Source organism: Cynocephalus volans, chromosome 10 (assembly GCF_027409185.1).
Source record: "Cynocephalus volans isolate mCynVol1 chromosome 10, mCynVol1.pri, whole genome shotgun sequence".
In the NCBI taxonomy this organism is placed as follows: domain Eukaryota; kingdom Metazoa; phylum Chordata; class Mammalia; order Dermoptera; family Cynocephalidae; genus Cynocephalus; species Cynocephalus volans.
The window spans coordinates 126,889,936-126,904,193 of record NC_084469.1 but is presented as its reverse complement, the minus strand read 5'-3'; the positions used below and the strand labels follow the sequence as shown (position 1 = coordinate 126,904,193).

General features: G+C 53.3%; 1 protein-coding gene across 4 annotated transcripts in view; it reads left to right on the top strand.

Moving 5' to 3' along the window:
- The window catches only part of VAC14 (VAC14 component of PIKFYVE complex), a 109,489-nt gene that overhangs the window by 69,450 nt on the left and 25,781 nt on the right, over positions 1 to 14,258 (top strand). The window lies entirely within an intron of this gene.

Sequence of the window (14,258 nt, the reverse complement as noted above, 5' to 3'; positions counted from 1 at the left end):
ACCAGCCCAGTGGCTTGAAACCTCTAGAACTATCATTGCCAGCAGCATGGCTGGGTCTGGCCCTTTGACTCCAACTCAGCTCCAAGGAGCAGGGTCATCAGAAGAGTGGCCTATTGTCGCCTTCAGGCAACAATGAAAGCCAGATCAGGGACACAAATTCCTCCAAGCTCACCAGCAAAGCCAGGGGGAAGAGATTTCTAGAATAGTCCAAATGGCCCTGGATGCTGTACAACAGTGATTCTCAGCCCTGAATGTTAGATCACTGGAGGGGCTTAAAAAACAAGATGCCTGGGCCTCCCTCTGACCAGTAAAGTCAGAACCTCTAGGGTGATGAGGTTACTAAAGTTGTCTAGGGTGCTTGGGGAGCAGACTAGACTAATGTGGTCCCAGGGGCTGGGGGTGGCAAGAGTCCCAGCAGAGGGCCCAGCCTGTACAAAGCTTCAAGGCAGGAGAGAGCACGGAGAGCTCATTGTGCTGTAAACCAGAAGGCAAGGGGCAGAGGGGCTCAGCCTTGCAGCTGTTCCAAGGACTGGGGACCTCACCAGAGGTCAGTGGGAAGCCACTGAACGGGCTTGAGCGGGGGAATGACGTGAACAGATTTCTGATTTTAAAGATTAAAAGTACTGTGTTGCTGGGGGAGAATGGGTTGGAGGGGCCAAGACGGATGTGTGGGAGACCAGTTGTGAGAGACTGTGGCAGCTTGTTAGGGAGCTGGGAAGAAGCTACAGGCTTCAGGAGTTGACCGGCAGTGGGGTTGATTGATGGGGGGGTGACTGTGGGGGAGTGAGGAGAAAGGAGCTGGGAATGACAGCCAGGTGTGTGGTTTGAGCATCTGGGTGGACAGTGGTGCCAGTCCCTGAGGTGGTAGCCCTGGAACAGTAGCAGGGAGTGAGAAGGTCACATGTTGGAGTTGGAATTGCTTTGAGGACATCAAAAGAAGGGTGTTGAAGAAGCCATTTGCTGCACCTGGCTCACAAAAGGAACACCCAAGCCCAAGAAACACATCTAGAAATTGATGGCATAGTCACTCATTTCATTCATTCATTCATTCGTTCAACAGATATTTACTCAACACCAACTCTTTGCAAGGTACTGTTCTAGATGTTTCTGCCCTTGTGGAGCTTTCTTTCTTTTTTTCAAAGATGACCGGTAAGGGGATCTTAACCCTTGACTTGGTGTTGTCAGCACCACGCTCTCCCAAGTGAGATAACCAGCCATCCCTATATGGAATCTGAACCCGTGGCCTTGGTGTTATCAGTACCACACTCTCCCGAGTGAGCCACAGGCCGGCCCCTCCTTGTGGAGCTTTCATTCTTAGGGAGTAAGAGGGGACAGTGAGAAGGAAAGTGGTCTGAGGCCAAGCCCTAATGATCTCTGGATGTAATGGTTGGGGAAAGAAGGAGAAGCCAGAAAAGGAAGCTGAGAAGAAGGTCCAGCCAGGCAGAAAGAAGTGGCAGGAAAAGGGTGATGGCAGGAGGGAGTGAGGGGAGATGAGGCCTGAAGGGGTCTGCTGGGAGCCATTGCAGGAGCCTGCTCAGCTGCAGGGGGAGACAAAAGAGTAGGAGACAGGGAAACAGAGGGGCAGGACAGACTGCTTGATCAAGAATCTTGCCTGCACGGGGGAGGGAAACAGAGGCAGCTCAAGGGCTGAGTAGAGTTGAGGGCAGCCGGGGATTGGGCCAAAGGATTGAGTTGTGGGAAGGGACAGGCCTGCCTGGCCAGAGTAGCAGGACCGCAATGGGACAAAGGGGCTTCTGATGGTCTGGACCTCCAAAAGGATGTCCCTGTGGCAGTGGGACGCCGTCACCACCCTCTTGCTTCTCTGAGCTCTTCTAGAGCAGGGTTTCTCAACCTCAGCCCTCTTAGCATTTGGTGCCGGATAATTCTTTGTGACAGGGGCTGTCCTGTGCACTGTAGGGTGTTTATTTTAGCAGCATCCCTGGCCTCTACCCACTGGATGCCAAGAGCACCTGCCCCAGCACCTGTCCCAGTTGGGACAATCAAAATGTCTCCAAGGGCCGGCCCGTGGCTCACTCAGGAGAGTGTGGGGCTGATAACACCAAGGAGATGGGTTCAGATCCCTATATAGGGATGGACAGTTAGCTCACTTGGGAGAGTGTGGTGCTGACAACACCAAGTCAAGGATTAAGATCCCCTTACTGGCCATCTTTTAAAAAAAAAAAAGTCTCCAAAAATTGCCAAATGTCCCTGGGGACCAAAAATCTCCCCTGTTGAGAACCACTGTTACTGAAAGACAGAAATCAATTCTCAACCTCATTGACCAAAAGAGGAAGATTTTCAGTTTTTCATCCCATCAAGTTTCAGTTAGGGGATTGAAGTGGAGACTGAATGTGGTGGGAGAGAACCCCCACCAGGAAGACAGTGGAATGTTCCTGGGTGATTGACAGTTAACTTGATGTGCTTTTCCAAATTGCAGAGGTGTCAGCACTCTTGATGACACCGGAAGACTTTCAGGGAACAGTGGAGAGAGAGAGGCCTTTGAAAAAGGAATTTGTAGCTAGCTTCCTCTCTGGAGAACTGGGCTGTAATGGGTTTTTCAATCCTGCCTCAGACTCACATGCCCAATCAGAGGCTTGGGGAAAGGGAGTTCAGGGTGATAACCAGCATCCCCAGACTACACAGAGCAGGGGCACAGGTGATGTGGGCATGCCTGGGCACCTTCCCCGCCCACACAGTGCAAGGCTCCGGAAGTGGGCGGCCAGGCTGCTACCATGTTCCCATTTACAGACTCCAGGGCAGTGAGGCTTCGCTTGCTGTGCAGCATCACCTGGGCATCCTGGGCTGATGGACGTCCTCATTTTGCAGAAGCACAAATGAGAGGAAGCAACGTGCCCACTGCACTTGGTTGGAGCTGGGCTGCAAACTCCCGCATTCTGCTAATTCAGCAGCCACCACTTTGTCCCTGCTGTGAGATAGTGCCGAGCTTGGTGCCCTCAGGGGACCTGAACCACCTGGGCCAGGACCACCAGGGGCCTGGCTCTCATAGGGCTCAGGAACTGGGCCCCTGGCTATATCCAGCATGGCAGCTGCTCGCTGTTCCTGTTCCAGGGCTCACATCCCCTGTGGCCCACACTGGGCTCTCAGTGGGCATCGAGCCTGGCCTCCAGGCCAGCACTCGCTGCCATCCGGCATAGCCACAGCAGGTCTCTTAGCCCTTGGCTGGGACAGAAGGAACCTTGCAGCGGGGCATTTCACAAAGGGCTGGCCCTGTCCTCATCCTTTGCCGCATTTGTCCAGCCTGCCATCCCCCAAAGCAGCACCCAGCCCCTGTCGGTACAGTACTGCTGACAGCCACCTGGCTCAGCTTTCTAGGGCCAAGGCTGGCTCTGAGGAAGTGCTGTCTGCTAAGCCAGTGTGCCAGGCTGCTGCTGACCAGCCCTGGGTCACAGTCCTAGGGCCATCCATCCTGGGCTTCAAGGCACATAGCACAGCACCTGACATGGAGGAACCTTGCAGACGTGTAGTTTCCTCCCCGCTTCCCCTGGTCGTGCAGGGGCCTGGGGCCTCCACCAGAGATTGCTGGGGGAGAGTCCATGGTGGTATGAGCCTGCCCTCCTGCTGCTCCATTTCATCCCCTCCTCTTCCGCAGACAGCTTTAAAGAGGGGCGCAATAGTGGTACCTGCAGAGTGCTGGGGCAAAGCCACAGGCCTGACACAAACACGATAAACACTTTCCTAACCCTCTCCTTTAGCTGAAAGCAAACTATAAGTTGCTCCTCTCAACCTGAGAAAGAAGGGAAGGAGATTCTTCTGGCAACAAGTGAAAAGTGTAGTGTGGTCAGCTCTGGGTCCAGGGGCAGTGCTGTCAGGGGAAGGACAAAGGCGTCCAGAGTTCCTAAAGACAAATATCTGCTGGGGTTCTTGGCATCGAGGAAGGTGCATGATGTCCCTCAGGACCCTGGTTCAGTTTCTCTCCCCACGTGGCTTGCTCAGGCCACACTTTGATGTGGGAGTTGGGGGAGTGGGCATGGATGCCCGAACTCCAGCCAGGCCTGGTAGGGGTTGGCCATCCTCTCGGTGTCCGCATGGCCTCTTTTCCTGGTGGAGGTGACAGTTTAAACGCATGTTGAGCTTGCGGAAGCCGATGGCTCCAGAACCGTGATCTCTCAGCCAGCCTTGCTGAGACCTGCTCCAGCCCCAGGCTCCTCTCTTGGCTGCAGGGAGTTGAGGCCAAGCCCACAGAGTGGGGGAAGATGTGTGGGGCAGGGTGCTGTGAGGATGCTGGCATTGCACCCCACCTACACCCCTGACATCCCCCTCCCCAGGACTCCACAGGAGTGGGGCAGATGGGCCTCCACAGACACTGGGAGCTGGAGGAAGAGTGCAGCTTCAGGTGTCAGACTTGGGTTCAAACCCCAGCTCCCCCCATTGTTCACTGTGTGACCTGTTCCCAAGCCCTTCCTGCTCTGTCCGGGAAACTGAGATGATCACAGTGCCTGCCTCATCGTTTGTGGTGGGGGTTACGTAAGATCGTGCATGGTCCAGGCCCGGTGCTGGCTGTGCTCATCAAGGGGGGCTGTTGTTCGGCCTCCTGACAGGGCCTCTGCCTCCCATGGTGGTCTGGGGGGAGGGAAAGGAGACTAGCGAGAGGGTGAAATAATCGGACCTTCTGTGCCAAGAGCTGGCTCCACTGCACCAGGCTGCAGCCCCAGCACCCAGGGCAACACCAGCAGCCCGGCCCAGCCCAGCCCCGCTAAAACAACTCTGCTCGCAGTAGGTGTCAGTGTGCGTTGCCCTCCTCCGGCCCCTTCCCACCCTCCATGCAAATGCAGGCCCAACAAGCCCAGGCCTTGTCTGCCCGTGAAGCAGCCCAGTTATACTCAGTAGAAAAGGAGGGGAGGGAGAAAACGCAGCCTCTTTGATAAACTGTGATATGAACTCCAGCGTGACCCAACAGCTGTGATCTTTACAAGGCCTGCTTCTGTGCTGGGAAGTGAGTGAGTCTGAAGACACTCCACTCTGCCTGCCAACAGGGCCCTCTGGCCAGCGGCCTCTGTCTTCATCAGCTGTGCATATTCCCCTCGTCTTCCTCCCCGCCTGGCAAAGAGGACTGGCCAGAGAGTGCTTTCATTTCCACCGAGTGACTGTGTGCTGTGAACCCGAGGGCTCCAACCTGAACCACCCCAGCTGGTGGTAGATGAGGTCCCAAGGGGCTCTCCTAAGATGACAGGGGCATTTGGAGAGGATGGGCCCCGGGCCCGAGTGGGAAAGGAGGAAGCCGTCTTGGGACCCCGACCCAGAGAAGCCCATGATAAGGCTTCCAGTTCTTTCTGGCCATCCTCTTACCCCTGATACAGGCAGGCATGGCAGCCTCTCCAATTCAGCAAAAGCTCGGAGTCTCTAATATGTGCCCCTGCTAAGGCTGCCACCCCCCAGTGTCATGGATTTGCATAAGAGCCCTTGTGTTTGGAAGAGGGGTAAGTGGTGTGGGGAGTTGATTGGCCACTGAGGTGGGTGGTGGGGCAGGGCAGCCACTAGAAACTGGACCCGTTTTTAATTGTGGGGACTGGCGGGGAGGGCCTCAAGAGAAGAAGCTCTCTTTCATGCTGTAATTGGGAAATTCCACTTTGCTGGCCATGTATATTCTGCCCTGAGAGGCAGGGCCCTCAGCTGGGGCCAGATCACCACAGTGTCTGGGACAGTGCACACTGCCAGGCCCCGCTCCCCTCCTCACACTCTGTAATCCCCCAGGCCTTCCAGGCTCTGGAGTCTGTTGGGCACCGGGTACTCCCCACCCCACCCTACCCCCGCTGTGAGTCTTTGTACATGTCACCTTACTTGCTGGGGGCATTGGCCAGGCCCCCAGACACCCATTGTGCTGGAGCTAATGGAAGGTAAATTGGAGTAAAGTGACAAGACCTGCATCCCTGGTTAAAATGGCATTTTAGAAAAGCATCCTTTGCCTCCAGCCACCAGCTTACACAAGAAGCTTCAAAGAGGCCCCACTCACCTCTCCCTCTCACCCCTCTAGTGGGTTGCGTTCATTTGCTCAGAATAAAAACAAATTGCCATGGCAAACACGTGCCAACCTGAGTCTGTCTGCTAGAAAAGGCCCTGATCACCTACCCAGAATGCAGACAGGTTTTGATTTTTTATTAGTTGTAGCCATATTGATTGGGTCACCAGCCAAGCAAGGGGAGGGAGGCAGGACACTAAACAGGGCTGGAGGGATTCTTCTGAGGAATTTCTTACTTCCCTCTCAGAAGAGCTTCTCTTCTTGCTGGCTTTAATTAAGGTCTGCCCAGCTCCTTGGGTGAACCTTCTGGAGCTCTCCACATTCATTCTCGCCCAGGGCCAGGGCGGGGTGCTTTTGCTGCGATGCGCACAGACGGGGGAGGGTGCAGCAGAAGCCATTTTGCAAAGCCGGCTCTTGGCTTCTGATGTCCTAATTGGAGACGACACTGCAGAAATGTGACTGGCAGGGAGGTTCAAGAGGCCCAGTCCAACATGCAGAAAAGCTTGCCTGGGGGAAAAAGAGTCATGCCTTCCAGGGTAGAAAGATGTCCTTGTGAGGGGCAAAATTCAGGCAGCCCAGAGAGCCCGACTCAGTCCGCATTTCATTGTCCCGTAATCTGTGGCAAAGGGACTAGCATCCCAGCACCTCACAGAAACACCTGAGATGGTCCCTCTTGCTCCTTGTTGACCCAAGGGTGGCGGGGGTGGGGCACTGGCTCTGCTCCGCCTCCCCCAAGCAGTCCCCACACTGTCATACACACAGGCACTCCCTGGGAGAAGGGACGTCTTTTCTTCTGGAAAATGGAAAACACATGTGTTGGGCCTTGTTAGGCCAGGCTGGGAATAATTAGGTCTGAAAGGGTATGAGGGGAGGAAGTACAGGCCAGAGAAGTGTGGGAGCTTCAAAGGGCAGTGTCCCCATGTTTCAAAGGGCCGCTCGCTTTGAGCAGGGCTTGTGGGAGGTTAAGATCCCAGGTGAACTTGGCAGCGGGAGGCCATGTGTCCTTCAGTATGACCCTGTCACCACAGCCAAGGCAGCCATCCTCCCACTAAGCCAGCGACCGCCCTGTTTCCAGGAGCCCCAGTGGTGGAGGGAAGGACCAGGCAGCAGATTGGTGGGAAAGCCCCTCACCTCTGTACCTACCTCATCAGGTGGATGCTGGCACCTGCCTGGCCCCTTTCCAGCCTCCAACGGAAAGCACGCGCTTTGTAGTCCACATACCTGAGAAGCATCAGCTCTCCCAGCCCGTGGCTCAGGCAGCCAGCAGGGCGAGGAGGGTGACTGTCAGCAACTGTTTTCAGGGGATGAGAACTTGATAATGAATTTCTTTCTGAAGCTCGAGAGGTTATTTCCAGATAAACCTGCAGTACTCTGTGGATCTGACTGATGGTCTATACTTTACCTAATGATACCAGGACACTTGGAAAATTATGACGTTGGCACCTCTGACAGCTTGGTTAATTAGCAAATAGCTAATGTAGATCATAATGTAGTGGCTTTGGAAAAAAAAAAAAATAGCAGCAGGTTTGAATTGGCCCCGAGAAGTCATCTTTCATCCTCCGGCCTCCTTGGGTAGGGCTGCATCTGAGCCAGGACGGACAGATGGGTGCCTAGTTTTTAAAGCGCATTTAAACTCATTCTAGAAAGGCAGCTGTAGAGTGTATCTTGTCCGTCCATTGTGGAATGTTTCTACTGCCCTCGTATCATTCCATTGCATGTTTATTTGGGCTGTCCTTGGAGACCCCTATGTGATTCTCTCTTCTCTCCCCTTGTATTAGTCCATTTCTGTTGCTTATAACAAAATACTTGAAACTGGGTAAATTGCAAGAAAACAAAATGTACTGCTTACAGTTTCAGAGGCTGGGAAGTCCACAGTGCAGGGAACACATCTGATGAGGGTCTTGGTGGTAATGGCAGTGACACAGGGTATCGGGGTATCACATTGTGAAACGGTGGAGCAGAGGGAGTAATCTCATTCACTCTCCTTTTAAAGCCCTCAGAACCACTCCCATGACCCCTATTTTTAATCCATTCACTAGGGCATGGTCCTACAATCTAATCACCTCCTCGAGGCCCTCCCCTTTCAATTTCCATGATAGGATTTTCCACCCTCAACAGTTACAGTGGGGATTAAGTTTGGGGGGCACATTCAACCCAAGGCACTCCTCAAGCAATTTCTTTTAACAGATAGTCACAAAAATCACAGAACCCCTTGGACCTGGTCTACAGAAAAATACCCAGAAAGGTTTCTATCACGTGCAGTTTGTGAAAGTCCATCCAGGCCAGCTGCCCCTTCCACAGGGAAGGAGAGTTCCAGTCTCGGAGCCAAGATAATGGTGGCCCTTGGAGGCCTGGCCTGGGGGAGCCAGGGCACTGAATTCTACCTCAGGTGGCAATCATAGCCCATGTGAAGTAGTGTTGTCCATGGGGAAGGGTGCTAGACAGGCCAAATGCCTCTTTTAACCAGGCTGGAATGGCTCTTGGTTTTATTTATTTTTTTTTGGTGGCTGGCTGGTACTGGGATGGCTCTTAGGATCTGAAGTGAATAATGGAACTTTCTGTAAAAGTTCACTATTTCAGACAGGGTAAGTGAATCCCAGGAGAGTGTGGGCTTTGGGTCTATCACTGTCATTGTCATTGTTGTCACTGTATCTTTTATTTATTTATTTATTTATTTTTGTCTTTTTGTGACCGGTAAGGGATCGCAACCCTTGGTGTGGTGTCGCCCGCACCGCGCTCAGCCAGTGAGTGCACCCGCCATTCCTATATAGGATCCGAACCCGCAGCGGGAGTGCTGCTGTGCTCCCAAGCGCTGCACTCTCCCGAGTGCGCCACAGGGCCGGCCCGTCACTGTATCTTTTAAATGCTCCATAGCACCAAAGCTCTTGCCCGCACCTTCCTCCCCCAAAGTCTTGGGATATGATCCGCGGGGTCAGAACATGATCTGAAGGAGTGCTGTGTAGCCATCTGAAGACCCCACAGCTGAGGTTTCCCCTGCCAGGCCTGAGGTCTTTTATTGTAGGGAAGGGAGAGCCATAGCCAGGATGGTAATACATGTGCAGGAAGCACCTACTGTGAGCACCATCGCACAGCTCAGAGGGCCAGTGCTGGTCCAGTACCAGCACCGTGGGATTCACTTATCCTGTCTGCAGAGCAGTACCAGCACCAGCCAAGAATCCACAGCCCAATGGACCTGGAGAGTCCATGTTGTCCGGCCCAGAGAGAGGCAGTGGCTGTTCCATACAGCATGCAGGGACAGAACTGAGATGCAAGCCATGACTCCCGATTTCCACACACTGGAGCAGGACCCCAGATCTGGCAGTGCCCCAGACAGGTCTTCTTTTCTTCTCCCAACCAGGGTAGTGTGGCAGCCTTTCCTCTGTTTGTACCTCAATGCTCATGAAGCCATTTTTTAATGTAGATTTAAACAACATACTATTAAAGTGCACAAATCATGAGTGAACTACAGCCCAGTTAGCTTTCACCCAGTTGTGTACACCCATGTAACAAGCACTCAGATCAAGAAATAGAGCATCTACAGCACCACGAGGCTCCTTCCACATCTCCTCCCTGTGACTACTCCTACCCACTCCCCCAAATAGCTTGTCACCATCCTGACTTGTAACGGTGCAGGTTCCTTCTACCTGGTTTTGAACTTATACAAAGTTCAGTTGAATCATACAGTTTGTGCTGTTTTACAAAGTCTGGCTTCTTTTGATCCACACTAGGACTTTCAGTTTGGCACTATTAGGAATAATGCTGCTATGAACGTTCTCTCACGTGTCTTTTGATGTACATGTATAGACATTTCTGTTAGGTATATACCTAGGAATTGCTGGGTTGACAAGCAGACATACGTTCACTTTGGGAGATACTATCCAAAATGCACCCATTTCCACTCTGTGGGCAGTGTAGGAGAGTTCCAGTTGCTTGACGTCCTCACCAACACTTGGTATCATCAGTCTTTGATTTTAGCCATTATAGTAGGTGTGTAGTGGTATCACCTTGTGGTTTTAATTTGCATTTCCCTGAAGACTAATGGAGTTGAACAACTTTCTCAGCTTATTGGCCTTTGGGGTATCCTCTTTTGTGACGAGCCTATTGAAGTCATTTTCCCATTGGGTTTTTAGTGTTTTTCTTATTGATTTGTGGAAGTTCTTTGTATATTCTGGATCCGAGGTTTTCTCAGCTGTCTATACCATAGTTACCTTCTCCTATTCTATGGCATGCCTTATCACTCCCTTAGTAGTACCTTTGATGAAAAGAAGTTCTTATTTTTAACATAGTCCAGGTGATCAGTTTTCCTCTACAGTTAACATTTTTAAATGTTTTGTGGTGCTTTTTTGAGGGGACTAGGAGCTCATGGGAACATACCTGTGAAGCTACCTGTTTCTGGTTGATGTTTGTTAAGCACTCCCAGTGAGGGGGACACTGAGCACAATCTGCCTCAAGTCCAGAGTATTGTGTCTTCGCTCTGGACAGGGTCTTAGAGACCACCTAGGCCATCCAGCCTGCTTGTGCTTTGTAAAAACAAAGATTCCTAACTGCCCTCATCCCCCCCCACCTGACTGAACCTGAGAGGCTTCTGGTGCAGCCAGGCCAGCAGTGGTCTACAGCCTGGAGTTGGGAACAACGAATCTAACTATGTTGGGCAGCACTCTTCGGGTGGCATGTGGCAGGAACCCAGGTGAAAGGCACCAGAATGAGCAAAAAGCCTTGACTGGACTATGTAGCCAGACCAGGGCCAAGGTCAGCAAGATCCAGGAGCTCGGACAGTGTATACCTGTGGCGCTGTCTCTCTCCCCAGCCCGTGTTTGAGGACCGCCTTGTTTTGGTCTCTTCCAAGCGGTGGAGGCACGTCCACCCTGTCACATGACCATTACATCCCTGCAGGTCATGATTCAGGGGAAGCTCTGATCGGCCCAGATAGGGTCATGCGCCCATCCTGGTGGAGACGTCAGTGGCCCAGAGGTGGGGACGTCAGTGGCAGAGAGGTGGGGCCATGGAGAACTGCAAGTGGCAGCCCTAACAGAACCCCACATGGAGTGGGGAGTAACAGCTCTCCAAAGGGAAGGGGCTTTTCTTGCTCTTACCACAAGATGCTGAGCAGTCAGAACCCCAGAGGCCCACACGTGGCTGTCTTCCTGAGCAGTTTTCGTAAATGAAATATAATGACAGGGATCCTCACTATCTCCTAATCATTGTAAGAATAAAATGATGTAACATGGAAAGTGGTTAGAAGAGAGTCTGGCCTGTCGTAACTGCAGTAAATGCCAGTAGCGCCTCTGCGGGGGATCGTGACGAGGAGCATCATCCCTGTCTTGCACATGCCGCCCAGGAAGCGGTCGCAGAGCTGGGCCTGGCGGCCACTCGCTGCCTCTACTGCTCCCTCAGCTCGGCTGCTAGAAAGCCAGCATTCTGGGGTTGACTCGCTTTCTCTTGTTTTCTAGAGAGGAGCCAGAGAGAAAGCCAGTGAGCCATTGAATCTGTCATTCACATGAATACTTGAACCCCAGCATTTGCCCTTCTTCTTCCCCCCTCCGCATCCACTGACCCCGCTCTTGTTCAGTGCCTCCCAGTTGGGACTCTGGATGGCTCGTGACAAAAAAACAATTCTCACCCTCACATTAAAAAAGATAGAGGTAGTGTACAGGCCGTAACGACAAGACGTCTCATTCAGGAAGAACGAGAAGCCCAAGCCTAGAGCCCACCTCCTTGAGACTTCTGTCCTCTGTCCACCTCCATTGTTGGCTCTTCCTCCTCCCTGTCAGCCCCATTCTTGGACAGTCCACCCCCTCAGTGGCAAGATGGCTCATTCCTATTCTCTCAGCACCCCCTCTGATGCCCTCATTGTCCAGAACAGGGGCTGTGCCCACCCCCAGGCACAGGAGGAGGAGCAGTTGTTCATGGGACATCAGGGTCCTTGAACCAGAGCCAAGGCAGTGGACACCAGCAAGGCAGGCCCCCGGCAGCCATCCACTCTGTGGTCTGGGTTCAAGTGCTGACTGCAAGCTCACCAAGGGCCACTGTGGTGCTGGCAGGAGTGTCTCTCCCTCACCTTCCAGTAGCCAAATGCCCCGTTCCTCCAGGAGCTGAGGCTGTAGGTGTGACCCAGTGACCTTCCCAGAGACCAAGTGAGGAGGTGGCTGGTGGGGTGTGGGCCACACGTGAGGAATTCCATAAGCCTTCCCGCTCGTCCCTTCTTTATGACTACCTTCTGTTAGCAGCTTGTGCCTTGCCAGAGACTGGAAGTGTTGGCATTGGCAGAGCAGGTGGGTCTTCTTCCCTTTGTCATGTGTGGAATTGGGGGTAGATGCAAGCTCAGCACCTCCTAGCAGGGCCCACTCCACGCCCTCTCTCCACACATGTGACCCTCAGAGGTGGTAGCCATGGGGCCATAACCAAAGAGGGACCAGGAGACACTCAGAATGGCCAGAAGGGACCTCAGGGAGCAGCAGGGTTCTTTTATGCAGGAGGAAACTGAGGCTCTCATTTTTCCAGTAAATATTTACTGTGCTAGACTGACATGGCCCAGCCCCCACAGTCCTTAGAGGAGGCTTATCGTGTGATGTGAGCATTTTAGAGGCGGATAGCCAAGAGCGCCAGGGAGTTGGTGACAACAGAGCTCCCTAGCTCAGGGGCAGGGTCAAAGATTTACTAAACACCATGGTCCATTCCGTGAATATTCCTGGAGCACCTGGGATGTGCCAGTCCCCAGGCTGGCCCTGGGCACAAATGGGGGACCGAGAGCTGTGATCCTGCCTTCGCCAGGGTAGCAGACTAGAGGGGCAGGCAGGCGCAAGTACTGAGAAAACGAGCGACCAGCATTGCGGTTCCTGTTGGGAAGAAAGGCTGGGGGCAGAGGGGGTGGGCGCCTCAGGTTTGAGCCTGTGGGAAGGGGGTGCCCCACAGCTTCAGCAGCCAGGAAGCCGTGACCTGGATCTGATGTTTTCTCAAAGCATGAAAGTGCCCTAGTTTTCCCTCTCATCAGGCTCCGCTGAAGCTACGCCAAGCACTGGCTTTTAAAGGCTGCCTGAAATGTGATTTGGAGCCAAAAATCTATAGAGCCAGTGCATTTGTGACCTTGTTGAAAATGCTTACTGAGGAAAATCAAGGGGGTGGGATTAGGGATTTTTTTTTTTTCTTTTTTAAAATTTGTTTTTTAAAAATCCATTTGGTCCATCCCACCCCCGTCCCTTTTCCACCTGGCACGTTCATCGCCTTGCGGCCTGACTGCTCCAGTGCCATGTTCCTGTCTCCTATTCGTCCCCCTCCCCCACCCTAGTCCCTCACCATCCCCCATGCATCAGTAATGAAAAATACCAAGTGGGTATAAAAATAAGGAGCCTGGTTATAGCCCTGGAAATTAGGCCACAGCTGTCAGGCCAGGCAAGAGCCCTCCTCTCTGAGAACGGAACTGCCAGGGGCAAGTGCTCGGCCCCCTACCCCGTAAGGACAGAGAAGAGTCTCCACCCGGCACTGGGGGGGCGGGCAGTCAGTACTGTTCTGGCCAGGCAGGAGGGTCAGGAAGTGCCATTTGTCACTGACCAGACCTGTCCCACATGTCCATCGGTGCCAGGCCCAGTGCCCACCACTGGAGACACTGCGGTGAGCAGAGCTAGTCCCTGCCCTCCCAGGTTAGTCACAGCCACAAGCGGCAGCATCACAGCAGGGTGGTGCTCTGTGGGAATAGATGGAGTGGGGGTGCCCAGCCCATTGGAGAGTCCGGGAAAGCTTCTGGAAAGAGATATGTCTAAACTGAGCCATGAAAGATAAATAGGAACTGGCTGGGGGTGGTAAAAGGGGTGTTTCTGGTGCAGCTGGCAGTCTGTTCAGAAGCCCAGAGGCCAGGTCCCAAGCCCTCCAGGGAATCTGGAGTGTGGCTGGGAGGCCAGGCCCCGCTGCCCCATGAGCAACCCTGAGGGGCCCAGTGAGCCACTGCAGGGCCAGAGCAGGTGCAGAAAGCTCCCTCCACCTGTGTAGGTGCCCACATCTCTGAGGAAGCCACTGACTGTGCCACCCTGGAGCCTTTGGGATGAACTATGGGGCTGGGCTCCCAGAACCTCCAGTAGGATGGAAGGGAAGTAGGGCTCAGGGCTCACCAGGAGAGAGTTGGAGGAAATGGGGAAGGGGCTGAGACCCCTACTCATTCGCTGTGACATCTGTGGCCTTACACTCCCTCCCCTGCCATTAGCCTCATAAAACATCAAAGCTAGTAAAGGAGGAGACTCAGGAGCTGGCTCGATCAGGGATCACACATCATTCTGGGAGGCTCAGTGCC